The sequence below is a fragment of the Myotis lucifugus genome, unplaced genomic scaffold (genome assembly GCF_000147115.1).
Source record: "Myotis lucifugus unplaced genomic scaffold, Myoluc2.0 scaffold_305, whole genome shotgun sequence".
In the NCBI taxonomy this organism is placed as follows: domain Eukaryota; kingdom Metazoa; phylum Chordata; class Mammalia; order Chiroptera; family Vespertilionidae; genus Myotis; species Myotis lucifugus.
In genome coordinates this window covers 142676-170084 of record NW_005871353.1, presented here as the reverse complement: position 1 = coordinate 170084, position 27409 = coordinate 142676, and the positions used below count along the sequence as shown (strand labels likewise).

At 39.5% G+C, this 27409-nt stretch overlaps 1 protein-coding gene across 4 annotated transcripts in view; it reads right to left on the bottom strand.

Moving 5' to 3' along the window:
- The window catches only part of KDM4C (lysine demethylase 4C), a 282134-nt gene that overhangs the window by 183133 nt on the left and 71592 nt on the right, over positions 1-27409 (bottom strand). The window lies entirely within an intron of this gene.

The following is a 27409-nucleotide window of genomic DNA, read 5'->3' as shown; positions in this document are numbered from 1 at the left end:
AGCATCTCTGGGCCTATCAACAGGGCCTGATCAGAAAGGCGGAGCTATATCAGCAGCCCTGGTGGAGGCCTGGAGAGAAATGGAGGCACAACTGTTGGCCAGGCTAGGAGAGAAAGAGAGGCAAGTTCTGATCAAGGCTGCCACAGAGGCTATGGATCAGACCCTGCCTCTTTCTCTCTGCAGGCCTCTCTCCGGGCCTGATCCGAGCCTCCTGGGCAGTCAGTGCTGGGTCCAGGTGCCCGCAGTGGCCCCAGTCAGTGCTGGGTCGCCAGGCAACCCAGCACTGACTTCCGGTCTGGTCAAGCCTTCAGTTGTAACGATCGTTACAACCCTGGCTCTTTATTATATAGATGAAGGTAAAATTGTCAAAAGAAAGTTAGATGGCCACTAGATGATTACCTTAATTTACAAAAGTACACAATAAGACTAATAATAAAACCCGCAGGCTTAAAACAACATAAAAATTAGCAATCAGGCCGAACCGGTTTGGCTCAGTGGATAGAGCGTCGGCCTGGGGACTCAAGGGTCCCAGGTTCGATTCCGGGCAAGGGCATGTACCTTGGTTGCGGGCACATTGTCAAAAGAAAGTTAGATGGCCACTAGATGATTACCTTAATTTACAAAAGTACACAATAAGACTAATAATAACAATAAAATATATAAAAAAAAAAAAAAATTAGCAATCAGTTCACAAACCCTAACAAAAGAATTATCATAACAGGGAAAACACACGTGACACAGTTTATGCTGAGCTCATGTCTTCTTGGTACCAGAACAGTAACAGAAGGAGTGATATACTATGAAGTTCAGGACACATAAAATGTAAATAGGTGCTGCCTATGTAAGAGAGAAAGGTAACCATAAGATTCAGCACCAAACCACCTAGATTACAAAAGTTTTAGTAACTACTAGATTTGTGGGTAATTATATAGAGAGAAAAAATAAAGCTGAAAACTAGAAATAAAAAATACATATGGCTAAACAGACATAATAAAAAAAAGGGAAAGAAACAAAATATAGGAAAGGAAACCAAACAAGTCTGTAGGTGAAGATAAGCCAATTTCATCTTAGTTTAAGAATTACCCTACTACTTTCTGAAACTCATAGGTGATACATTTTCCTCCAAACATAATATGGTCAAACCTACCCTAAAGAACATAAAAGCGTATATATTCAAAATAACTACTCTGCCAATTAATACCCACAATCCCTTTAAAATGGGCTCCTTGTCTGCTCCGACCAGTGTAACTCAGTTGGTCATTGTCCAATACACCAAAATGTTGCTGTTTAGTTTCTAGATCAGGGCACATACCAAGGCTGTGGGCTAGATTCCCAGTGGCGAGCATGGTGTTTCTTTCTCTCTCCCTCTTCCTTCCTCTAACTCTAAATATAAAAAGGGCGGTGGGGGCTCCTTATCACCTGGACTTTGGGCTGTAAAAGAGCAGGGGTCGTGCACATTTAGAGCTGCATTGTACCGCATTGCCAAGCTCATGCCAAGAAAGAGAGCTAAGGAAGAGTTCAGTGTGGGAATCAGGAAAGCAAATCCACCCCCAGCAGTGAGTGCAAGAGAACAAGCTCTTGTGTATACACACAAACGTTCAACTTTACAGCCTGTGATGTGGAAGATTCTTTCATAATGAGCTCTCCTTCCAGAAATTCTAATGAAAAATAATTAGTATTTTTAGAATTTTCATCACTATGTCATTTCCTTAGAATGTGGTAAGAGCAACTTTATTAATCAGATATCTATACACACACAGGTGTTCAATAGAGGCTTTTTTAGTTTAATCCTAATTGACTACTATCACATACCCCAAACATAGACAATTTTCAATATAATTTCAAGAAATTAGATTAAAATAACACAGCCAAAATAATATATTTAACAGTCTAGTTCAGGGGTACATATGCAAATACAAATATTGTATTTGTTCCCGTTTTGTTTTTTTACTTCAAAATAAGATATGTGCAGTGTGCATAGGAATTTGTTCATAGTTTTTTGTTGTTGTTGTTGTTGTTTTATATTTTATTGATTTTTTACAGAGAGGAAGGGAGAGAGATAGAGAGTTAGAAACATCAATGAGAGAGAAACATCGATCAGCTGCCTCCTGCACACTCCCCACTAGGGATGTGCCCGCAACCCAGGTACATGCCCTTGACCGGAATCGAACCTGGGACCTTTCAGTCCGCAAGCCGACGCTCTATCCACTGAGCCAAACCGGTTTCGGCCATAGTTTTTTTTAAACTATAGTCCGGCCCTCCAACGGTCTGAGGGACAGTGAACTGGCCCCCTGTTTAAAAAGTTTGAGGACCCCGGTCTAGTTGATTGAAGGAGCGCTAAAATTGGAAGGGAGCGAGGAGCAAACTCGAAAAGCCCCAGACCCAGGCAGATGATATTAACGCAGTGGGCCAGGTGACGGGCAAGCTGAGAACTAAGGGACTGGAGAGAGCTGCATGGTCTGAAGCAGCCAGCCAGCCTCTGCCAGGATCCAGCCCAATGATGCCCAGGAGAAAATGTTAGGCAGAGTTTTCAAATCATCCCAGTTTTCAAAAGAACCTGTAACTCCAAAGTTTTGTGTAAAATCTCCTGATATTTGAACATTGCCAATGAATGTAATTCAACCATTTCTGAAACACTGAGCCACCACTGTGTGCTCAATAGGCTGAACTTGTAGGCTGGTGGTGGCCTGCAGACCGCTAGACTCCTGGAATTCCAGGTGAAACTACTGTGCTTACAGGTTGAGAATAGCTTTGGCAAAAGTAGACAGCCATTTCTAGCTCTTTTGCCCTGAGGACAAACCTCAGGGTATTAATGACACAACTGATAAAAAGCAAGCCAACTCCATTTCTCTCTCTTCCTTCTCTTGGCTATAAGCACACTCTGCTCTCCTTATAAAACCCAAGTGAAAATAAAATGAAATTATTGGCCCATGAAACATATAATAGGTTTTTTGAGTTTTTATGTTTCATTGTTCCATGACTATGTCTCATTAATAATCTCATAATTAATTTGTTTTGTATAATTTGAGCTATTGTACATTTGCTTCTAAAAAAATAAATACTTTAGGAATATAATAAGTCTTTAAATACAATTTTAAGTCATAAGAAGCAGAGAAAAACTATTCTGGAAAACAGCAGCAAAGATATTCTTATAAACAGAAGCCAAGGCAAAATCAACTACCACAAAACACAACAAAAACCTATTTCAAATAGCAAAATTGTAAATGAAATAACTAAAATGCATCCAGTATCCCAGGCTGAACCAAAGCAGTTAAATTTTACACATCTTGATTTAAAATAACAAAAAAATAAAGATCCTTCTTTAGGAATCTGTCCACAGAAGAGGAAATTATTTACTAAACCTCTATGTATTTTAGGATAAAATTCACAGAAATAGAGTAACTAGCCTCATCTACAATAGCAATGAAGGCATTCTCTTATTTCAGACACTATTCATCAGAGAAAAAACAATAAAATCAATATTTATATCTTCACTAGATTTATTCTTTTCATCAAATCTTACAAGTTACTGAGCACTGTTCCTCAACAGAGAATGGAAAAGCACTTACATCCTTGCTACATCAAGAGAGTTTATAATTAAACTAACTCAATGTGGAAAAAAGTTTTAATATGAGATTAAATTTTTAAGTCACGTACTGAGCAGCAAATATATATGAGGCAGCAATCTAGTCTCTGTGAGGAGAGAAACCTGGGAGCCCAGTGCTAATGCGAGTGCACAGGGACAGTTCTGGAGCTGAAGACCATGCGGAGGCAGGGCTAGACGTACTTGTGGAATGACAGTAAGAAACCCCAGAGGTGAAGCCCCAGGAAGCTGTGTAGGGAAAGACGATGAGGACACGTGACTCAGTTTGGAAAGAAAGAGAGGTACCTTCTGCTCTCCAATGAGGAGACGGTTGAATGAGGAATCAGTTTGAATAGGATATTTTAATGTTCCAAAATCAACTAAAAGAACAAATATTATATAAAGGTCACTCAATGAAGACAGCGAAAGAGAAAGTAAAATGACAATGAAGTTATCAATTTCTGGGGAAGGAAATCTGCCCTTTGAGTATATGCTGGCTGTAGGTTTGTCATATATGGCCTTTATTATATTGAGGTATAGGTCCTATTTTTGTGGGGGTGGAATTGAAATGGTCACAATTCCCACAGAGCCTTTTTTTTATTTTTAAGGTAGAAGAATGAGGAGAAAGAGAGAGAAACATCAATGTGAGAGAGAAACATCGATCAAGTTGCCTGCCATATGCTCCCGGATGGGATTTGAACCGTGACCCTTTGGTGTGCAAGATGACGCTCCAACCAACTGAGCCACACTGGCCAGGGATCACAAAGACTTTTTAGCACTTGTTGTACACAACTTGGTCTCTAGAATAGTGACAGTAATAGCTAACAATTGTTCTCATTTTGAAGCTCAAATGATACTCGGGTTGAGAATTGTTATTCTCTAGGTTTATAGCACATGTGATTGGAACAAGAAATGTTGTTTCTACCCACAAGATAAAGCCTAAATCTCTTCGTCAAGTATTTTCTCTGCCAAGAATTTTACATGATGCCAGGAGATGGTGGGAGTCACTTGTTGACCATCATATGATAATATTCAAGTGCATTGTTACAAATAAGATTAACTTTTAAAACATCAAGGAACACTCACTTATTAGAAACATGCTGATGTCTATACATTAATTTTAAAATATCCATTCTATAATTCTAAGAAACTATGATCAGTGTAATAAGGTTTAAATAAGTCTAACATCAATATCCTTTAAGGCAATGGTTCTCAACCTTCTGGCCCTTTAAATACAGTTCCTCATGTTGTGACCCAACCATAAAATTATTTTCGTTGCTACTTCATAAATGTAATGTTGCTACTGTTAAGAATCGTAATGTAAATATCTGATATGGAGGATGGTCTTAGGCGACCCCTGTGAAAGGGTTGTTGGACCGCCAAAGGGGTCGCGACCCACAGGTTGAGAACCGCTGCTCTAAGGAGTGTTTACAATAAAACTGTAACATCACCAAATCTGAGATAAGAATAAAATAAACTAATGGCAGAACTAAAAAATATAATGCCATCTGCTTTGAGTAATGGGTTTCTGCATTTCCAATAAATGAAACATGAGTAAGTTCACCTCAATGACAGAGCTACCATTTTATTACTGGCATATCTGGAAAATACATGCTTAGGTAAGAAAAAGAATTTTGACCATCGTTCTTCTTTTCTCTGATTTTCCCTCTTCCAGAATTTATAAAACCAGAAATTCCATAAAAGTAAAAACAATTGTGAATTATACAATAGAAGACTGACAAATGAACCTCAAAGACACATACAGCTCTTCAAAAGGCTCTGCCATGCTGTGATGATTTGGAATCTTGTGGTCTCCCAAGGGAAAGCTATAAAAATCAGGGAGACTGAAGACAGTGCCAGCTGAAAAACCACACAGATGGCTTAGCCGACTAAAAGCCAGCTGAGTTTTGGAAGATTGTTCTCATTTAAAGTATCTTCCAAAAACAGCTTTATGTGGTTGGTTTCAATTTTCCCTGTCTTCGACACTGTTAAGCTACCTTTTCAGCCTTTAGACAGGCAGAGCAAAGAAAACATTAATTTCCTTTGAAAGGGAACAAAAGACTTACTGTTTCTTTTTGTCCTCCTGAAAAAGTTTTAGACCTGAGTTTTACTCATTTAGTAAAATCATCCCCATCCAGCTGTTATATTCTCTAAAGGACCACAAGCAACTCTCATGAAAACAGGTGTTAAGTCATGGGAGTGAGGAAACAAAACAAATGTATTTCTTAAATATATATTATATATCAAATATACAAATATGATATATCTTCAGAATGTAAATTGTCAGTATATATTCTGTTGATATGTTAAATTATATATACATATACATTGACATATATTAAATTGCATATGCATACACACATGTATACATATCATTCATGCAAACAGGAAAGCCTTTGGCTGAGGAAGGGGATGGAGGAGATCTGGAGAACACCTTGTGTATGTAATTAGAATAAATTACTCTGCTCTGTCCTGTTTAGATATGGCCATCAATTTGTAAGTGTTGAAAGCAATTGACTAATATGATAAATTTAAAAATTTACTCTGCAGCAGAGACAGGAAGGGGGAGGGATCAAGAGACACTACTGTTCCGTAGCTAGTTTAATGGAGAGGAGTCTCAACATGGGCAAAAACAGGTAGAACTGCTTGCTCTGCTGTAAGAGTGGTCAATACCCAATCATATATAGAATTACAGAAAGATTGCTTTTAGTCACAAGAATAACCCTATTATGTTACAACTAAGATTATGCCCAAACAAAACCCAAGTGCACAGCCACACTGCAAGGTAAAAATGCCCTCCTTAGGGGGTACACTGCTGTGTAATATGCACAAGAGAATCTGATGCACCTTCAACTATCTGCCTTTCCACTCACCAACTGGCCATCTTTTAAATCTGATTTGCATTTTCAGATTATCAAACTTTTAACTCTGAAGCTCAATTTTGCAAGAAAAACAATGAGAGGAAATAAGAAAGGCTATGTATAGATTGACAATTCTAACTCGTTACAAAACTATACATCCTGATATCATTCGTTTTGCTGCTTTTAGGGAGTCTTTCATCCTCACCTCCCATAAAAATCTCAGGGTCATCTATTCCTCCTCCATGACAGCAGTGTAAATTTGAACTCCAATTTTGAATCCAAAACAAAAACAAAATGCATGCATACACACACACACACACACACACACACACACACACACACTACCTGATATCTGATTGGTAACATAGATTTCTAAGCCAAACAAATACATTTTAACACTAGAAACACAAAATCAGGGTTACAGTCTTCCACTTAAAATCTATTTTTACTGGTTAATGTTTAAACCTTAAAAAGACAAGGAGTTTACAGTGTGAGCTAGAAAGATTGTCTCCCTAAAGATATATTGAACTGTTCGGCTTACAAGAGCCTTCCTTTCAGATGCTACTGCTTTTGCAGGAATAACTTTAATTTTTTATGATGATGATAATAATGAATTTTTTTTTCAAAACCTGTATTGTATTTTATAAAAACCTGGAGAGCTATATAGTTTCTTTTTTAAAACCTAGAGCACTCTATAATTAAAAGACCATCAAGTTTTGAAATATAATAAACAAGAAAACTATCAATAAACTTTTAATTCTAGTATTTCTTATTGACAACAACATTAAATTAATTGTAGTTTTTTGCTGTTTCTATTTCTCTGATAAAAGTGGCTATGATCACACAGTCTACATCATAAAATGGCCAAAAGATTTAAGTATCTATGGGAATCTAGGTCTGATCCTGTTCCTGAAACCAGGTCCATAATACCAGACATTTAGTCATGTCCTCAGTGCTAAGTGCTGGGCACTATGCTGAAGTTCTTACATAAGGTGCCTCTCACAATAACTTTATGAGGTAGGTGTTATCTCAGATGAGAAAAGTCAAGCACAGAGAAGGTAAGTACTTTGAATAAGGGAACAGAGTTATTACATGGCAGAAATGGGAGTTAAAGGCTGATCTCTGTTACTCCAAAGCCTTTGCTGGTAACCACTATACTCTACCTCCCAAAATATTGTCCCCTCATGTAGCCCTTCTACAGACTGGATCCCAGAGAATGGACACTGCCATTGTCTAAATAATTAAGGAAAGGGCCTTTCTCATTCACCAGAATGCTGCAGTGAGTGGTCAACCTAAACTAGTTAACTAAAACACCAGGAGCAACCAAAAAAAAAAAAAAAACTCATGAGAGCCCACCAGTGTGGCTCAGTGGTTGAGTGTCAACTTATGAACCAGGAGGTCATGGTTTGATTCCCAGTTGGGGCACATGCCCAGGTTGCAGGCTGGAACCTCACTAGGGGGCGTGCAGGAGGCAGTCAGTCAATAATCCTCTATCATCATTAATGTTTCTCCCTCTCCCTTCCTCTCTGAAATCAATAAAAATATATTTTAAAAATTAATTTAAAGAACTCAACTTAGAGAATCAGCTAAATGAGTTAAATTGAAAAACCTTCAATTTATCTTAAGAGGGTACTATCTAATTGTGGACTATATAAGGAGATGATGACTTCATTGAAATGAGAAGTGAAAATGTTAAAAAGCCAATGGCAATGTCTTTTTCTCACACCCTGTCATCTATAGATAAATGTATCTATGCACTGGTTTGTTAGCAAATCAAGTCCAGTTAAGCAATACTGCTTATATACATACTAGAGGCCCAGTGCACGAATTCATGCACAAGTGGGGTCCAGCCGGCCCGGCCCCAATCAGGGCGGACCCTAGCCAGGTCTGTCGAGAGGAAGAGACAGCCGGAGGATGGCCAGCCAGCCAGCCCCAAACTGGGCACAATCAGGGCCGGGCCGGGCCGGGCCGTACGGGCCAGTGGGGAGGGGCCCCAGGCGGTTGGCCGGCACCCTGCCCCTGATTGGAGTAGGGGGAACTGATTGTAGGTGGAGCTGGCTGGGAGAGGGACTGCAAGCTGATCCGGGTTGGGGGGGCCGATCTGGGGTGGGCCAGGTGGGAGGAGGGGCTGCAGGAGGTCTGTCAGCTGGCCAGAGCCCCTTTTGGGGTAAAGGGGGCAATCGGGGGTGGGGTCGGCCAGGGGAAGGTGCTGCGGGCCAATTGGGTGGTGGGGATCGGGGGCAGGGCCAGCCAGGGGGAGAGGCCACGGGTGGTTGGCCGCCAGCCTTGCCCCTAATCAGGGTAGGGGGTGCCGATCTGTGGTGGGGCCAGGTGGGGGAGGGGCTGCAGGAGGTTGGCCGGCTGGCCCCACTCCCTATTGGGGTTGCGGATGATCAGGGGCGGGGCCAGCTGAGGCAACCGGTTGTTCCACCCATGATCAGGCCAGTTCACTGGCTGCAGTGCGCATCATAGCAACCGGTTGTTCCAATCGTCACAGCGTTCCGGTCGCTGGCTTTTTATATACATAGATGTATACACATACCCACAAATCACCAATTTTTATAGCATATGTAGTTTTAAAAATAGATATGAAGTTACATAATTATGTGGGAGGAAATCTTTCCAACTTAAGTAAAAACACCAATTTAGCAAGTAATGGAGTTTAAAAAGAAAACACAAACATCTGGATATCTTGAAATCACAAGGTATTTTTTTTTATGCTGTTAGTTTAAGGGTTTGTTTCCCTTCTCACTAAGATTTGAATAAATTCCATGTGTTGGAGCTACCTTCTGGCTCTAAGTAATTCTAGGTTTCGTCTGAAAGCCAAAATAATTATTTTTTAAATCCAAACAAAATATGTTAAATCTTAAACATAAGTATACTTGTCTGCCAATGTAGTTTAATAGGTTTCATTAAACAGGAAGCTGACATTTTAAAATTATTACTGTTTACTACTTGTTCATCTACTTTTCATGACGTCTTTTAAAAATTCAAGCCTTAAATCTGGAATATATGTTCCTTGTGGGGACTTTTCTATCCAGCAAGTAATTCCCTGCAGGAACTTAATGCTGTTTCAAGTGACAACAGAAATACAAACAACACAAACTACAAACAGATATAGTACAGAAATACATCTAATGGCCTCTTTATAATCTCATTTTATACCCATACTTTCTAAAAAAAATGAAGTCCTAGATGATGTTCATAATAAAACCACTGGTTATTAAAAATTAGAAAAGTGGGAATACAGACACACTTTAAGCATTAGAAACATTATTTTTAAAATCCTGAATATTAACAATTGGGTACAAACACACTTTAAACATTAGAAACATTATTTTTTAAAATCCTGAATATTAACAATTTATCCTCGTCTTGGTTATAAAAGCTAAAGTTTTAAAAAAGGATCAGCTCATATACAATTAAAGTTCCCAATAAAAATTAGAGGAGGATATAGGCTGGTTTTAAATTTTAATTTTAGAAACCATTATCCAACTCTGATTTTTACAATACATAAGACTGGAAAATGGCAAATCAAAGAACCATTCACTCCAGAAATAAACATGCCAAAATCCTTGCCATCACATTATGTTTGTCACTGCCAAGCCTATATTCTTGACTGAAATGTTTCTTTTTGAGATTTATACACTGTCTTATGTGTACAATAAAATTATGCATAAGTAAATATTAATCAAATTACCACCAAGGCCAATTGTACTGAAAAGGCTTTTATAATTGTCCTTTCAAAGTTTACTATCATCCTCGCTAATTTGGCACCGTGGTTGGAGCATCAGCCCTTGGACTGAAGGGTTGCCGGTTTGGGCACATACCTCAGTTGCAGGCTCTATCCCCAGCCCAGGTCAGGGCTCGTGCAGGAGGCAACTAATAGATGTGTCTCTCCCACATCAATGTTTCCCTCTCTCTGTCTCTCCCTTCCCTTCCACTCTCTAAAAATCAATGGGAAAAAAATATCCTTGGGTGAGGATTAACAAACAAAAAAAGGCTTACTATTAACATAGGATTCTTTTTAAAACTGTACATAAAATTTTAGCCTAACAATATTTGAAGAACCAGGTTCCCAAGGGAAGAACATTATTCATTAGAATGACTTTTTTCCATAAGGAAAGTGGCCCCTGACTGTGGAACAAACCATTCCTTTCCTGAATCCACTCCATTTCAGCCCCTCATGCAATGGTGCATGCCGCAGATAACTAGGATCTGCTTCAGATAGGCAGGTAATGCTGTTATTTATCGTTCCCTTAGCCCGTGGTCGGCAAACCACGGCTCGCGAGCCACATGCGGCTCTTGGCCCCTTGAGTGTGGCTCTTCCAGAAAATACACGTGCTGGCGCACACGTACAGTGCGAATGAAACTTCGTGGCCCATGCGCAGAAGTCGGTATTTTGTGGAAGAGCCGGTATTTTGTGGAAGAGCCACACTCAAGGGGCCAAAGAGCAGTTTGCCGACCACTGCAAGTTAGGTGAACGGCACCACCTGCAGAATTAAAGAAACCAAGGGATTTGGAACCTGTAGGCATAATTACCTCTCAGAATCTACTGCAGCCTTTCTAAAGTTAATATCCTGATACCTACTGTTCCCACAGGAAAATTCCATAATGTGCTTTAGAGAAGTTAATTCAATTTATGCTGATAGCCTCTTTTATGCCATTTAAATATAGTATTACTTGGTATATGAGATATACACTTCTTTTTTTTTTTTTTTTTTTTAATATATTTTATTGATTTTTTACAGAGAGGAAGGGAGAGAGATAGATAGTTAGAAACATCGATGGGAGAGAAACATCGACCAGCTGCCTCCTGCACATCTCCCACGGGGGATGTGCCTGCGACCCAGGTACATGCCCTTGACCGGAATCGAACCCGGGACCTTTCAGTCCGCAGGCCGACGCTCTATCCACTGAGCCAAACCGGTTTTGGCGAGATATACACTTCTTATCTAATTAAAATACTTTAAGATTTTACTACTTCAGATACATAAATCAACTCACAAGACCTCCTGTACAATCACAACACTAAGAAAAAGATAAACTATGTTTTCTTAAATTAGCTCTACAGCTAAGAGAAAACCTTAATAGGTCTGCACGAAGGTGGTTACAAGGAGCAGTAGTGGTAGTACAGGTAGTACAGCTAGTACCACTGACATTCCGGGATCATTCTTTGATGTAGGGAGCTGTGCTGTGCATGGCATAATGTTTAGCAGCACCCATGCCCATTCATGACCATCAGAAACGTCCTAGATATTGTCAAATGTCCTCTAGGGACAACATCATCTCAGGGTTCAGAACTAATGAGTTAGTGGAAATGGCCACAAAAAGGCTGGAGTTTACCTAGCTCTGTTCCTATGAGTGTGCACCAGGGTGAGAATTTCACCTCCCTGTCTCAGTTTCTCCTACCTCAAGTTACTTGAATGTATTAATATTAAAAGAATTGAATGATGGCTAGTACTACTGCTACGATTATTTTAATTACTAGTGGCCCAGTGCATGAACTTGTGCACGGGGTGGGGGTGGGCCCCTCGGGCTGGCCTGCACCCTCTCCAATCTGGGATCCCTCTCACAATCCAGAACCACTGGCTCCTAAGCGTTCACCTGCCTGCCTGCCTGATGCCCCTAACTGCTCCCCTGCCGGCCTGATGGCCGTAACTGCTCTCCCCCCTGGCCTGATCCCCCTAACTGCCTAACGGCTCTCCCCTGCCGGCCTGATCCCCCTAACTGCTCTCCCCTCCTTGTCTGATCCCCCTAACTGCCTATCTATTCTCCCCTCCTGGCCTGATCCCCCTAACTGCCTATCTGCTCTCCCCTCCTTGTCTGATCCCCCTAACTGCCTATCTGCTCTCCCCTCCTGGCCTGATCCCCCTAACTGCCCTATCTGCTCTCCCCCTCCTGGCCTAAACCCCCTAACTGCCTATGTGCTCTCCCCTTCACTCTCCACCTGTTCAGACCCCACCGCAAAAATGCTGAAACTTCTCCCCCAAGCCCCGCCCCCCATCTTTGATGCCCCCCCTGCCAGCACCTCTGCCAGGAGGCTGCCCCCTGCGGCAGCCTCATGTTCCAGTGGCGTAAGTCCCCATCCCCGTCCCTGCCCAACAGCTCCTGTGCGTGCACAGCCTATTAAATGGCCGTGACTGTGACACTATTAGGACCAATTAGCATATTACCTCTTTATTATATAGACTAGAGGCCCGGTGCACAAAATTCATGAATGGAGGGGTGTCCTTCAGCCCAGCCTGAACCCTCTCCAATCTGGGACCCCTTGGGGGATGTTCAACTGCGGGTTTAGGCCCAATATCACAGGGATCGTGCCTAAACCAGCAATTGGACATCCATCTCACAATTCGGGACTGCTGGCTCCCAACCACTCTCCTGCCTGTCTGACTGCCCCTAACCGTTCCCCTGCCAGCCTGATCAACGCCTAACTGCTCCCCTGCCAGCCCGATTGCCCAACTGCCCTCCCCTGCCGGCCCAGTCACCCCCAACTGCCCTCACCTGCCAGCCCAGTCACCCCTAACTGCCCTCCCCTGCCGGCCCAGTCACCCCTAACTGCCCTCCCCTGCTAGCCTGGTCACCCCTAACTGCCCTCCCCTGCTGGCCTGGTTGCCCTTAACTGCCCTCCCCTGCCGGACATCTTGTGGCCACATGGAGGCGGCCATCTTATGCGAGGGCATGACAGTCAATTTGCATATTACCTCTTTATTATATAGGATATACTTTGTAGCATCTTTCTCTATTTCAGACTCCCTATACCATAACTGTGTACTCTTTTCAACAACAACAAAATCACTGAAGGCCAAAAACTCAGGGATTTAAAAAGTGGGGAAGAGGGCATCACTAGACTTATGGCTTATTTAGAGATTCCTCCTATAAGCCCAGGATTGTGGGTCATAAGGATATGATCCCAACTCCTGTTTCCTACTCATAGTCTACTAGTAAACACCAGAGAACCAGGATTATCTACTTGGACACTGAACACATCATATACTTTCCCCCCTGCATTCTGGCTGTGGCTCTTGTCTAATGGATAGCATAACCCCACCACAAGTATTCCTACACACCTAATTAGAACCCAGCATCTTCCATGAAGTATTTTCCTGATGGCATCTAACTCTTCTCTCTTATTCACCCCACAAACACTATGGTGGAACCTCTCTCATAGTTCCTGTGCTCTTCAGGGCACAAGTGATTCAGTGAAGGCAAGAGCCTATAGAATTCATTTCCCTGTAAACCTTTTCTACCCTCATGTCAATCTAGCCTACAGGGTCCAGCCAGGGCCCGGGCACATTATTACTTAAGATTTATTTTTTAATTGGGCAGCTACCTCTGGATAATTAATTGTAATTTTCTTATAGGCTGATTATACAGCTCCATAGTAAACATTTTTACTATATACACCCCTTTGAGCAACTCTAAACCTACTGTAGTGAGGTGATGGTACTTTCATGGAGGGAGGAGAGGAGGATGAACAAATGGAATACCCAGCAATGCCTGCTGTACTCATTACAGATTAAGGCCCATGGTGTGTGTGGTTGGGGGAGACAGAGTACTCCAAACATCCACAAGTCAAGGATTTAAGCAATTCTGTGTAAATGCCAGTGTTGTCCTGAAGGATCCTGGCAAAAAAGGCAGCAGTGACAGGTGAAGAAGAAAAAGACCGCAGTAGTGTATCTCAACATGTACTCAGAGGATCACGGGCTTCAGAAAACTCTGTGCTGCCTGAATCAAAACACAGGAGTAAGGGAGCGGGACCCAGCTTCTACTTTTCTTTTGATCCTCACCCAAGATATATTTATTGATTTGAGAGAGAGAGAGAGAGAGAGAGAGAGAGAGAGAGAGAGAGAAAAATGATGTGAGAAACATTGATCGGTTGCCTCTAGTACATGTCCCAAGTGGGACTGAACCTGCAAACTAGGTGTGTGCCCTGACTGGCAATTGAACCAGTGACCCCTTGGTGTATGGGACAATGCTCCAAACGAGCCACCTGGCCAGGGCTCTCAAGGTTTCTTATGCCCATTAATTAATTTGAAAGAACTACTGGATTAAAGAGAATCATCCTCTTCTAACACAGGAATGCTGACTGTTTAAGAAGTAGGAAGGAATTATGCTCTGCATATCCTTTCAAGATATATTTTAAGTAAATGCCACTAAATTCAACAGCTGCTTTATTTTCTAGGCATTCTCTATGTTAGGTGTTCAATTAAAAATGAATAAATTTACATAAAAATACTAGAGAGGAATTTATAGACACAACTAATGTTGTCAATTCTGTAAATATTGACAGAATGGGGCAGCAGTTATTTCAAGGATGTGAAAATTTATCACAAACCCCCCAAAACCTACCTGGGACTGCCCTGGAGAATTTCACCCCTATGAGATCCCAAAAACTGCTGCCTGGATAATATCATTTCTGTAAGAAGTCTTGGGAGATGGAGACACTTTACCCCAGCACCAAGGAGAACACATTTCTCCTCTGACAAACTGAAACCAATTAAGTCAAAAGCATTACATGGATCCAATTGCACCAGGAAGAGTTAAAATACGACTAATATCCCCAAGAGCCTCAGGACTCACCAGGAGTGAGTAACTCCTTTAGGGGCCAATAAGATTAATGACATTTTCAAAATGAGACTCTCATGAGCCATAAAAGAAGTGGCAGAGGGTTGCAGAAATCAAGTGTATTTTAATCCTTAAAAAACTAAAGAAAACATTAGAAAGTATCTCTACAATTCCTTCAATAGGAAAGACAAACTTTTCTCAAATATTCTTTTTGGGGACCCATAAAATATCCCTCCTTCAGACACATCCAAAAAGACTATATCTGGGTTGCAAACCTGACTGAGGTAGCAACTGTGTAACCTCAAGTGGGTAACTCGTGGGTTTCAATTTCTTCCTCTATAAAACAGGGCTGCTAAGAAGAGTCAACTTAACAGGATGGATAAAGATCTTGGACCAGTGACTGGGGCAGAGCAGACTAACTGAAGAAACAGCCTCCGGACCTCAATGTCTGTCTTATTTCATAATTCACACACAGTGTCTCCTTCCTAAATGATTGGGGAGCATCAAATAGGATAAATGTACACTGCTATATGAAAAGTGAAGCATTACACTCAAATGTTAGCTGTTATTAACTTAGAAATGGAAGAATAAACACAATTAAAAGAGAACTGACACACAGAATAGGTAAGTAAATAGTTAAAGGTCACTTCGTTTCTTTAAATGAGTTCAAGTCTCTTTTATTCCTTTAATATTTATTGAACAAATTGCAAGAGCTAAACATTTGTTTGCCCTGACCAACAAGAGATATTAGACATAAGCAAACACAAGAGAGAAAAGTCTATAATTAAGGTAAAGATAACTAGGGACTTCACCGTAGAGAAGTGGGCAAGCTGTAGAGAGAGATTACTGCAAGCTTAGGGTGAGCAGATAAATCTTCACAAAAGAGGAAGCAGTTGAAATGGCCTTGAAGTATGTGTACAGTTTGGATAAGGATCCTAATCCAAACTGTACACAGATGGCAAAGCAAGGAGATGAAGAGGCACAGGTGCGGGGTATAAGGTAACTCAGTTTTGCCAAATCAGAGTGCAGGTAGGGCCAACAGACTGGAACACAGCCTACAGACAAACTGTAGAGGACCCTGAGTATGTGTCCAAGGAAGCAGGGATGGAGAATGTTGGCAGCTGGGATTCCTTGCTCAAAATCCTTTCATGAAGGAATTTCACAGTTTTACATTCTCAGAGTAATCTGACAGATTTTAAGTTGTGGAGTTGGCCCTAGCTGGTTTGGCTCAGTGGATAAAGCACTGGCCTGCAGACTGAAGGGTCCAAGGTTCGATTCTGGTCAAGGGCATATGCCCAGGTTGCGGGATCGATCCCCAGTAGGGGGCATGTAGGAGGCAACGAATCAATGATTCTCTTTCATCATTGATGTTTCTATCTCTCCCTCCATCTCCCTTCCTCTCTGAAGTCAATAAAAAAATATTTTTTTTAAAGAGGTGGGGTTAGAGCCAAGGGTTAACCATCAACCTCCAAAGTGGTTAAACGGTGAAGGTTTGAAAAGAAACAGCTGGGTAATGATGAAGTCTGCAAAGTAACTGATGACAGGAGATAAATAACGGAGGAGACAGCAGCACACAGCAGAAGACCCCAGGTTTTATCTGCCACAGAGAGGTAGTACAATTATTGAAAAAAAGAAGACACAGGTGGGTGAGGCAACCAACCATGTTCCAGGATACTGAAATAGTGTTCAAGACGATCACAGAACTACTGCCTCAAAACGTTGAGAAACACAGGCTTTACCAAACAAAATGGTTTACAGAGAGAACTTTCACACCTGAGAACCTAAAGCATATTACAAAATAAGAAGTGAGGAGATTTCCTGAGAAGTCTCCCTACAACATTGGCTTTTAAGTTAGTCGGAAAATATCATTTTGGAAATAAATCTAATATGCTATCCATTTCTGTAGCTAATGCACAGTTCAAGGGGCTAAAACCAGAGAGGAACGCCAAGCATCCCATCTCTGCTTTGAGGCTGGAGTTCATTGACTACTGTCGGTGAAAGGGTCTGATCAACATTTTTAATTTCACTTCTAGAAATGTTTGAAGCTTTTATGTTGAAGATGTTTGCTGACTATTCCAAGAATTCTACTTCTTTTTATTATGAAAATTGAGAGCTTGGCTTTGATAAGAAATTTTGTAGAAAATTGTATAGGAGTCATTTTACTTACCATTGTAACTACCACATGCCCTGGACACTGACAAGCAGCACTCTTTGAAGGCGAAAGAAATAAGAAATGTTGAGTGTTGGTTATAAAACAAAAAGTGCAAGTGGAGATTGGATAGAAATTTCCCAAAATTTACCAGCATCAGCTGAAACTGGGCTAAACTGTGGCAGGTTAAAGTGTACATCCTTCATTTTGTCACTGTAGTCATTCGGTAACTATTAAGTACCTACTATTTACAAGTTACAGTGTGAGGTACTGGGGAATACAGGTGTGAATTAGACAAAAATTTCTACTTTCAGAGAGCTTATATTCAAGTTGGGGAAAAGAGATAAAAATAAATAAATAAGCAAAAGAGCATGTCAAATAATAGGTGTTATGAAGAAATAAACACTGGAAGGGAGAATAGGAATTATGGAGAAGGCTCCAATTTAAATGAATAAAAGGTGAAAAGATAATATCTAAGCAAATACTTCAGGGAAGAAGCCATACAGATGGGGAGGAGGGACCATTTCCAGCAGAGTGACAGGGGAGTCCAGGGGCCTTGGGGCTGAAGCCAGGGGCTGAGTTTTGGAGCTCAGTGGGCAAGCAGCAGAAAGGGGTGGTAGAAGAAGTCAGAGAGGGGAGAAGTATCTGTGTCTGGAGATGGTGGGCACTGGCTAAACAATAATCATGTAGCATTTGTGCACCTGGGTAAGAATATTTAAAGTGAGGCTTATTTTAGAAGATACGAGCCTCTTAATAGACATGCAACATTCAATACTTATATTTGGGATGTAATGAACAAAATTTTTTTAAAAAGAAATAGACTCATAGATACAGAAAACAGACTGACAGCTGTCAGAGGGCCTGGTGCGGGAGGGAGAAGGTGAAGGGATTAAGAAAAAAAAAGAAAGAAAAACCCTCATAGTCACAGACAACAGTATGGTGGTTACAAGAGGGAAAAGGGGGATAGGGTGGAAGTAAAGGAAGGTAAAGGGGAGATAAATGGTGATGGAAAGAGACTGAACTTGGGATGTGAACACACATTACAATATACAGATGCTATATTATAGAATTGTACACTTTAAACCTATAATTTAAATAACTAATGTCACCTCAATAAATGCTATAAAAATTTAAGTAATAAATACATAAAATGGCACATCTATGGCCATACAATAATTAGTAAAGGTATCTTGTTACTACAAATTAGAAGTTCAGGTTGAAACTGGGGGAAATTATTTATAGTAGTAATTAAATGTGAATGAAATATGCTATTAAATTATAAACTTGCCTATTATTTATTTTCACCACTATATTTTATAAAGAGTTTATATTGGATCTCTTCTTTAAAAATGTTCAATAACTCCCCATCACACAGAAAAAAAAATGGTCCAAATTCCTTCATACAACACTCAAGGTATTTCATAGCTTGGCTCTCCCCACCATTCTAACTGTACTGTATTTCAAACTACACAGAGTCAATTGTCAAAAACATCCTACCACATCCTGCCGACATTACTTTACTCAAGCTGCTGATTCTCTTTCAGATACATACTTCCTAACCACCAAGACTTGCAAAATCCCATCCAATCTTAGCCCAAATATCAGCTCTCTCAAAATATGTTTCAGATCCCTGCCATGTTGGAATTAAACTCACCCCATTCTGTATTCCCATATTACCTTGTACATTAATCCCAGCATTAATCAGTGATAAAAGTCCAGGCTGTTTATGTTCAAGTACTACCAAATTATCTCTGTGTATTTCTCACACCCAGAATAGGTCCTTCCTTTACCACAAGCTGTTAATATTAACTCTGTTAACAGATAGCCTACAATGGAAACCGAACATGAGTAACTGGCCCTTTCCTTTTTCTTCAAGAGCTATATCTTCAACACAGTGTATACCTATCAAGATATAAGCTACAGTAAGGTTCCAGGAAGAAAAACAAAGCCAAGAAATCTCCTTATTCCTGGGACAGAGGAAATTTTTTCCCATACTGTTGTTCTCTTTCTAAAGGGTTAAAAAACAATCAAATCTTAACAATGGAATAGCCTAAAGTATTAAGCACAATGAGGACAATGTCCTCTTAATGACTAGGTGTAGCAATCATTTTCTGTCTTCTGAAATTATAAGGGAATTTAACCTCAAAGTGGCAGTTCCAATTCTTCATCAAGGTGGTAGTTAGAAGAGAATATTTGGAACATGATTGCTTCAGGGGAAGGTCAATTTCTCTTGTTTCCTATCCCTTTTCCCATGCAACAGCTTAACCCCTCAGGGAAATGTGACCCTAAGACAAAGGCTCCTAGGCAGAGGAGAGAACAGTCATTTTGCATAATCTAAATAGCAGGAACAGATAATGTACTTCTTGCATGTTTCTACTAGGAGAAAAAATAAGGCATCATGCCTCCTACCAAATTAATAAGATGACGTATCTTAGAAGCAGTAAAGAAAGTTTATAAATTTTCTAAACAAAAAAGCATCTAATAAAAAGATTCTATCATTCTAGGTGCATTCAGAATGTTTATAACTGTCCAGGAAGTGATGTACTCTTTAGTCACTGTCTTTGACAATTCCATTTAGAATGGAAAAATAAGAATTGTTGTAGAAAAGATCAGAACTGGAATCAAACTGCAAATAAGGACAATGGAACAAAATTCAAATGGAAAAGCAGAAAGTGTGGCTGTTCCTAAAAGAATTCTTAGCATCCTGACCCTCGATTTACTACCTGTATACATCTATCATGCTATCTTTTTCTTCGACATTGACAGCACTATGTTTCAATTAAAATTGCATAAAATATCAGAAACTCTGATATCAGCTGGCCTCAGGGGATGTCAAATACAGCTGTTTGATTTTAATAGCAACTACATGAATTTTCATCTGAGAATTTTCAATTCTGCTTATATGTATTATCAGAATTAAGTTAAAGCTGTCCTATTTTTCCCAAGTGCTAATTTCACTGATAAAAAGGAAAGGAATAGCCCTGGCCAATTTTGCTCAGTGGATAGAGCATCAGCCCATGGACTGAAGGGTCCCAGGTTCGATTCCTGGTCAAAGGCATGTACTTTGGTTGCAGGTTGATCGCTGGCCCCAGTCAGGTTGCGTGCGAGAAGAAACCAATCAATGTGTCTCTCACATCAATGTTTCTCTCTCTGTGTCTCTCCCCCTCCCTTCCACTCTCTCTAAAAATCAATGATGGGAAAATATCCTCGGGTGAGTATTAACAAAAAACAAACAAACAGGAAGAGAATAAAGGGAAGGAAGGAAGGAAGGAAGGAAGGAAGGAAGGAAGGGAGGGAGGGAGGGAGGGAGGGAGGGAGGGAGGGAGGGAGGGAGGGAGGGAGGGAGGGAGGAAGAAAGGAAGGAAGGAAGGGAGGAAGGCAACCAGGCAGGGAATCCTGTGGAACTGAGACAGCACCCCCTAACAAGGGGCCTCTGCCCAAACCCACCCACGGGGCATGTGGAGAAAGTGATGTCTACCCATCCACACCTCCAAGAGGGGCCAAGTAACATTCCTTTACCTGCCTCTCACCAATCCCACTGAAGAAGCACTCTGTATGTGACATGCACTCTTCCCCAGCTGGCACTGGCATGGAGTAAAGAAGGATATACTTCATACTAGTAAAAATCCATTTTGCAAACTTTAAGCCCAAGACAGTGCAATAGATTCCACAAGTGTTGCACTGCAATATAAGAAATATGTTTGTTTCACCACATGCTTCACAATACCTAAATATTTCTCTAAGTTTTAAATCAATTTAAATTTTAATACTAGGGAAACATTTTTGTGCAAGAATTTTTATTTTTCAATTCACATCCCTGGGTGACTAATTTTGAAAGAGTTATATTACCCGAAAGAAATCTGATCATTTTCTTTTCCTAGTATACATGTTGGTATTTTGTTTACTTGTTTATTTGAAACTACAGAAGTGAACTGTCATTACTGAAATAAGGTTATATCTCATTTCTTTTCAGGACTGAAACTGCCAGTATTTTGTTCGCTTTTTATTTTTGTTTTGTTAAATTTCTCAACATGCTGAAAATATCCACTGATTTGCAACAACATAGAAAAGTTACCAAATGAAAAAAAAAAAACCTCCAAGAATAGAATACCACAATTATTGAAACATCAATAGTAGAAATGTTGATGATGAGGAAATGCATCCTTTCATTCTTATTTCTACATCGAAGTTAGTACAAAAAGAAAGGGGGGAAATCCCATCATAACTCATAAGGGAGTACACACACCTATCTGAGAGCAACCTGTGGATCAGAGGAGTCTGACACATGCCATCTGCTTAGAATCCAGTCCTTGTCTAAGCAGCAATTCCTATGGACCACAACAAAACAAAAATTAGTTAACACACAAAGCTGTGCATATACACATTCTCTCTCACCACACACTATGGAAAAGGTTACCCTTCAGACAGAAAAGTAACCAGCTGTGTCCGTGGGTTTTCTGTACCTTCAACTATTTCATGCACATACATTAAAGTATATTTCTGTTTTGATCCACTGTGTTTGGCCAAAGTACTTGTGATCCTTCTACAGTGAACTCCAGGACTGTATAGGCACCTACAACTCTGCCTCAGAGAACAGCAGTTCACAGGGGCACTGTGAGGAAGGCAAGCACTTCCTATACCTGGAATCTGCAGACTAAACCAGGAAGGCAGATATGGTCTATTAACCTGGGGTCAGGAATTCTGCCGCCAAGAAGCAATAGCACAGGTGAGACCCAAAGCACACAGGGTTCAATAGGCTGGGAAGGAGCAGCACAATTCCCAGAAGAGGGCTGTAGGGAAGTGCAGGGGAGCAGGAAGGGAAGAGTTGGGGTAGAGAGGGTGGGAGAAGGAATGAGGCTGAGAGGTCATAGGAGAACACTGTGTGGGCCCCTCCCTGGCTCTGCCTGCACCTTGGGAAACCTATTCCCAGAGGTCACCTTCCACCTGCCCATTCTGTCCCAACCACCTGAGAGAAACATTGAGTCAGGAATTGGTGAGCAAGGAATTTCAGGACCAGGTTTCTACCTTACTCATGTCACAGAGGGTCCCCCCTCTTAGGAGGTAGTGTCCAGCCCCTCCCACCTTCCTCCCTCAGTCCCTATGAATCCTACACAGGACCTGAGGCAGCCTGAATCCTACACAGATTCATAAATACACCTTTCAAAGAAGTCTCCACAACCAAGAAATTTTAATTAAGATTCCAGATAAAATAAATTATTTTAGTGATCCAGGAGATTAGTCAAATGCCTCCTATTGTTTGAAGTAAGAATATTTTTATACAATGCCTAACATTATTAAACAGGCATGATTTATCTAAAGTAAGAATATTTTTATACAATGTCTAACATTATTAAACAGGCATGATTTATCTAATGTAAGAAATGCAATGTACCATGAGAAGGGTGGGCATGAATTGTAGCTATTTGATGCTGTTAATTCTAACATTCACTAATATACTTGCTTACTTTCTTAATCATGTTATGCAATACATCAAAATCATTAATTAGCTTAATAGCTCACAATCATCACTATAAATATTAGATATGGTTATACACACTCTGGGATTATTGGTATTTATACTCCTGTTGGAAGCTAAAAACAAGTAACTTTTCAAAGCCTCAAATCTAGCAAAGTATGTACTAGTAAACCCTAATCTATCAGTTTTCTCATCTTGGATATTTTCCTAAGCTACTATTCTTGTCTTTTTACCTCCATTTAAAATGCATTCACCAATAGACATATACTGAATTTTAAGTAAATTCAATACTTTGAAATTTATATTTACCTGCAAAACACAGAGACCATTCTTTATAAAAACAAGCTTTCAATATTTTTAATTGCATATGTAATAATTGGTTGCTGTAGAAATGTAATAAAGAAAATTACAGCCTTGACCATGACAATGTTACAAATTAATGAATACCTTTCTATAATTTACAATACATATGTACTTTCAAACATAAAAATGAAAATATCCTGTTTTTGTAATCTGGTTTTAATCCTTGACAGTGTATTATAAATGTCTGTTTGTATCAATAAATACACATCCATTCATTTATCATGCTCATTAGCATATTGTGGATGGGTATATGTACCATAATTTATTCAACCTTCCCTCAACGTTGGACATTTACTTGCTACCAGTTTTTCAGTTTCATAATCAACTCTGCAGATTATCCAAATAAACATATCTGGTGTGAGTTTCTCATTTTTTTCCACAGAACAAACTCCCAGTTGCAGAATGCAGAGTCACAGGGCGCTCTTATTTCTAAGGCTGGTGGCCTGAACATCCTCTAGGTTTGCATGGAATTAGCAACACTGATCAACGCTCTAACCAACTGAGCTATCCGGCTATTGTTGTTGTTTTTTAATAAAAAGCATTCTATCACTTTAGAGACAGGAATAGAAGAAATCTTTGCCCTGGCCCGATAGGCCAGTAGGTTAGCACATCATCCCAATATGCCGAGATTGTAGGTTCAATCCCCGGTCAGGGTACATACAAGAATCAACCAATAAATGAATAAATAAGGGATACAACAAACCTCCCTCTCTATCCTCTCTCTCTCTCTCAAAAATCAATATATAAAATATAAATAAATATTTTTTTAAAAAACAGAAGGTATCTTTGAAACATCGGACAATAGCAAAGATCTATCTACATCTCTGGTGATTTTTCACAGCCACTACTAAATAGGTTGAGTTATAAAATTAAATTTCTATCCTCAATACACACCAACGCCACTGAAGTGCTAAATTCGTCAGTCATAACACATCCAGATTAATGATCTGTAGGAGTAAAGGAACATGTTGCTTTCTCCAGCCTCTTGGGCCCATATTAGAGAGGGCAAGTGATGATCTTTGCAGCTCTCTGTCCCCAATCCCATCTGCATATGTATGCACCTGTACAGCTCTATTAGCCACAGCCACAAAATCAAGGACACCCTTCCACAACCACAGAGTTAGAACTGGACTAAAATCAAACACTTCTACTGTGCATGTACATATCCGGCAACTTAAAGAATTACAATCTTTTACTTAAAAATACTCTCAAGTAGGATTCTGCATTTTCAAAATGTTTCATGTTCTTGCTTTATTTTAAAAAGAAAGGGCTCAGCCCTAGCTGGTTTGGCTCAATGGATAAAGTGTTGGCCTGCGGACTGAAGGGTCCCAGGTTCAATTCCGGTTAAGGTCACATGCCCGCGTTGCAGGCTTGGTCCCCAGTGTGGGGTGTGCAGGAGGCATGTTGATCAATGATTCTCTTTCATCACTGATGTTTCTATCTCTCTCTCCCTTCCTTTCTGAAATCAATAAATATATATATATATTTTTAAAAAGGGCTCAGTACACAAAAACTAAGAGATACTTTAGAAAAGGGTTCTCAGGACTTGAACCTTTCTCCCAGAAGTACAGTTTCTGTCTCTAATGACTTGGAAAAAAAAATTTATCTCAGAACTACAGTCCTTTAGGATCTTCTGGACACAACTCCAATGAAAACCAAAGGATAAATATTTTCACCTATTTGACACCCCTCAGAACCCAGATGATAAGAATGCATCCCCACAGTGGGTACCTCCACAGTCTATTCTGAAGGACAGGTAACATGGCGTGGTTGCATGTGTTTAAATGATAGCTGCCGTTTGACAGGATACTGGGTCTGCACCTCCCAAAGGTGTAATCACAGAACAAGGAGCATAATTAAGTTGGTTTTTAACTAGTTCCTGGGACAGATCTGGGAAGCAAGATAAAAGCAGGAATGCACTGCACTGTAGGTCACTGCCATGGCACAGTTTGAGAAAATGTGGATCCCAAATTGCTTTTCGAAGTTTAATAAATGTCAGCACTTCATGAGAGAAAGAAGAGGCAAATTTATTGCATGCCATTCAACTAATCTACATTAATTACCTAAGATATTGCTACTTGTCAGCTTGTAAGTGTTCACAAAAAAATTTATTTTATATTTGTGCTGTGTGTTTGTATGTGCATTAATGCTTCCCCTTTGCACAGCAACTACACTATACACTATACACTATACACTATACTATACAACATGCAGAGACCACACACAGTTGGCAATAGGTTTGGGCAAATTATAACCTCATTTCACAAAAGAAAAGAAACACTTGAATTTGATTACATTTTAGGCTAAATGCACATACTTCCTATACATAAAATGAGCACTTATTTTAATCAATCTAGAAGGAATATAAACAATAGTAAAAATATTTCTTATTGCATTCAGTTACATTCCTTTTATCATATTTTCTTCTATATAAAAATATCAATTACAAATTTAGAGTCAGCAAATATCTCCGACTCAAATGTCAAATTAGGTCAAATGCTATAAGGAAAACCCACTCCTAAAGGACTTTGAAAAAAATGTAATGAGCCACTGCCCTCTGCTGGTGAAAAATACACATTGTCCATAAATATTTAATTTGAGAACAAAAGTAATGAAATACATTAATATTTAAGCACCATAGCCTGCAATACAATTTTGATTATGTGGGAATGATACACACATATGTACTACATGTTTTAGCAAAAGCTAATATGCAATTTCAGACTTTTTTTTACTACAATACATACAGAACATTATATTCTATCTGAAAATAGTTTCTAAGCAAACTTTAATTCTTTCAACAATTATTTAAATAATAGGAGTCAATGATGCTTTTTGCCATTTTAGAATCCATGAGAAATGTTACCTTACTTAGAGATCAATTAGTAAGTCTAGAATAAAGTTTAAATGCTTTAAAAGTACTATGAGCATGTACAGACACATTTACTATCCTCCTCACCCACAGTGAAATTCTGGTTATAAGCTAAATATCTGTAAGTACATGGATTACAGAATATCTCTACCATGTGCTTATAAGACACACTTAAACATTAGTTTAGAGCTCTCTATATAAATATACTTTTAAGAACTATAAAAATAATTTCATTGAATATTTTTCAAATAGCACAAAATAATACAAGAAAACAATCTTGTAAAAAAGAATTCCAACAACACAGAAGTAAAATATATACAAGATGAGGGTCCCAGCTTTATGCGCCTCAAATTCATTCCACTGACCACAGGCCATCATAATTAAGTAGGTATCCTTTCATTTCTTTTTCTGTTTACATATTTTTTAAGATTTTTTTTAATCACAGCTTCACACTATACATGGCATTCCTTAATTAGCTTTTTTTATTTTTACTTCATTTATTTTAGAGATGTTGTCACATCAGTTCAGATGGATTGACCCCATTGTTTTTAATAGCTGTACAGTAGAGATGTTCTACAATTTTATCCCATCAATCCTCTACTGCTAGTAACCATATTTTCACATCTGAAACAAGGGAAGGGATGTTATAAATATCCTTGCTTGAAATTGTCCACAAGAATAATTTCTAGAATTATTGATCTATATCATAAATTGACATGTTTCCATAAAATATATAAGTGTAAATAAACAAATACTGTGCAGTACAGTTTTATTTTTGTCACACTAACATTTAGAAGCAATGTGATTTTTAAACTTAAATCTCCAGTTGTGGACTCAATTCTTTTTAGTGACTAAAAAAGCAATCTTTAAAAACCAAAAGCTGCATCTATACAGAGAGAAGATGCGCATCATATATTCATGAAAAACATTATCTGAGTATTCATATGTTTTTGACTATTTAAAAAAATTTACCTTACATTAAAGAACTATCAAATGCTCATAAAAATAGCTAGTAACCCTCAGAATAACACTCTCACCACTTAGCATCCCATTGATCTTTCCACATTATGACTCTTTTATTTTATACAGTTAAAATCCCCAACTGAAAATACAAACAACTCTATAAATAGCACATTTCCTTGAAGTTCAACCTTGCTCATCTTTGTTCAGTAATCCATACAACTCCAGTGATCAGTTCTGCTGTAGGCTTAAACCATATCATACAAATGGCATAAAATGGGCTGGCTTTGTCCTCCTTTCACTGAGCTATAAATTTCCTCTGAAGGTTTATTAATGAGCAGCATAGTCACAAACACTCAAGCTGTCATCAGGCTCCTTGCTGCTAAATTTACTGAAGCATGCACTCTACTGTCTGCACATCTCCACACACATGATTTGTAAAGCCACAGATCCAAAGATTGGAAGTGATCTTTAATAAGTTTCCCCACCTTGCAAACTGCCAGTCCCAAAGAATCCATCATCCTCTGTTAAATGTATAGCTTATGAGTGAATGAATATTTAGCCTATAGTTGTGTCT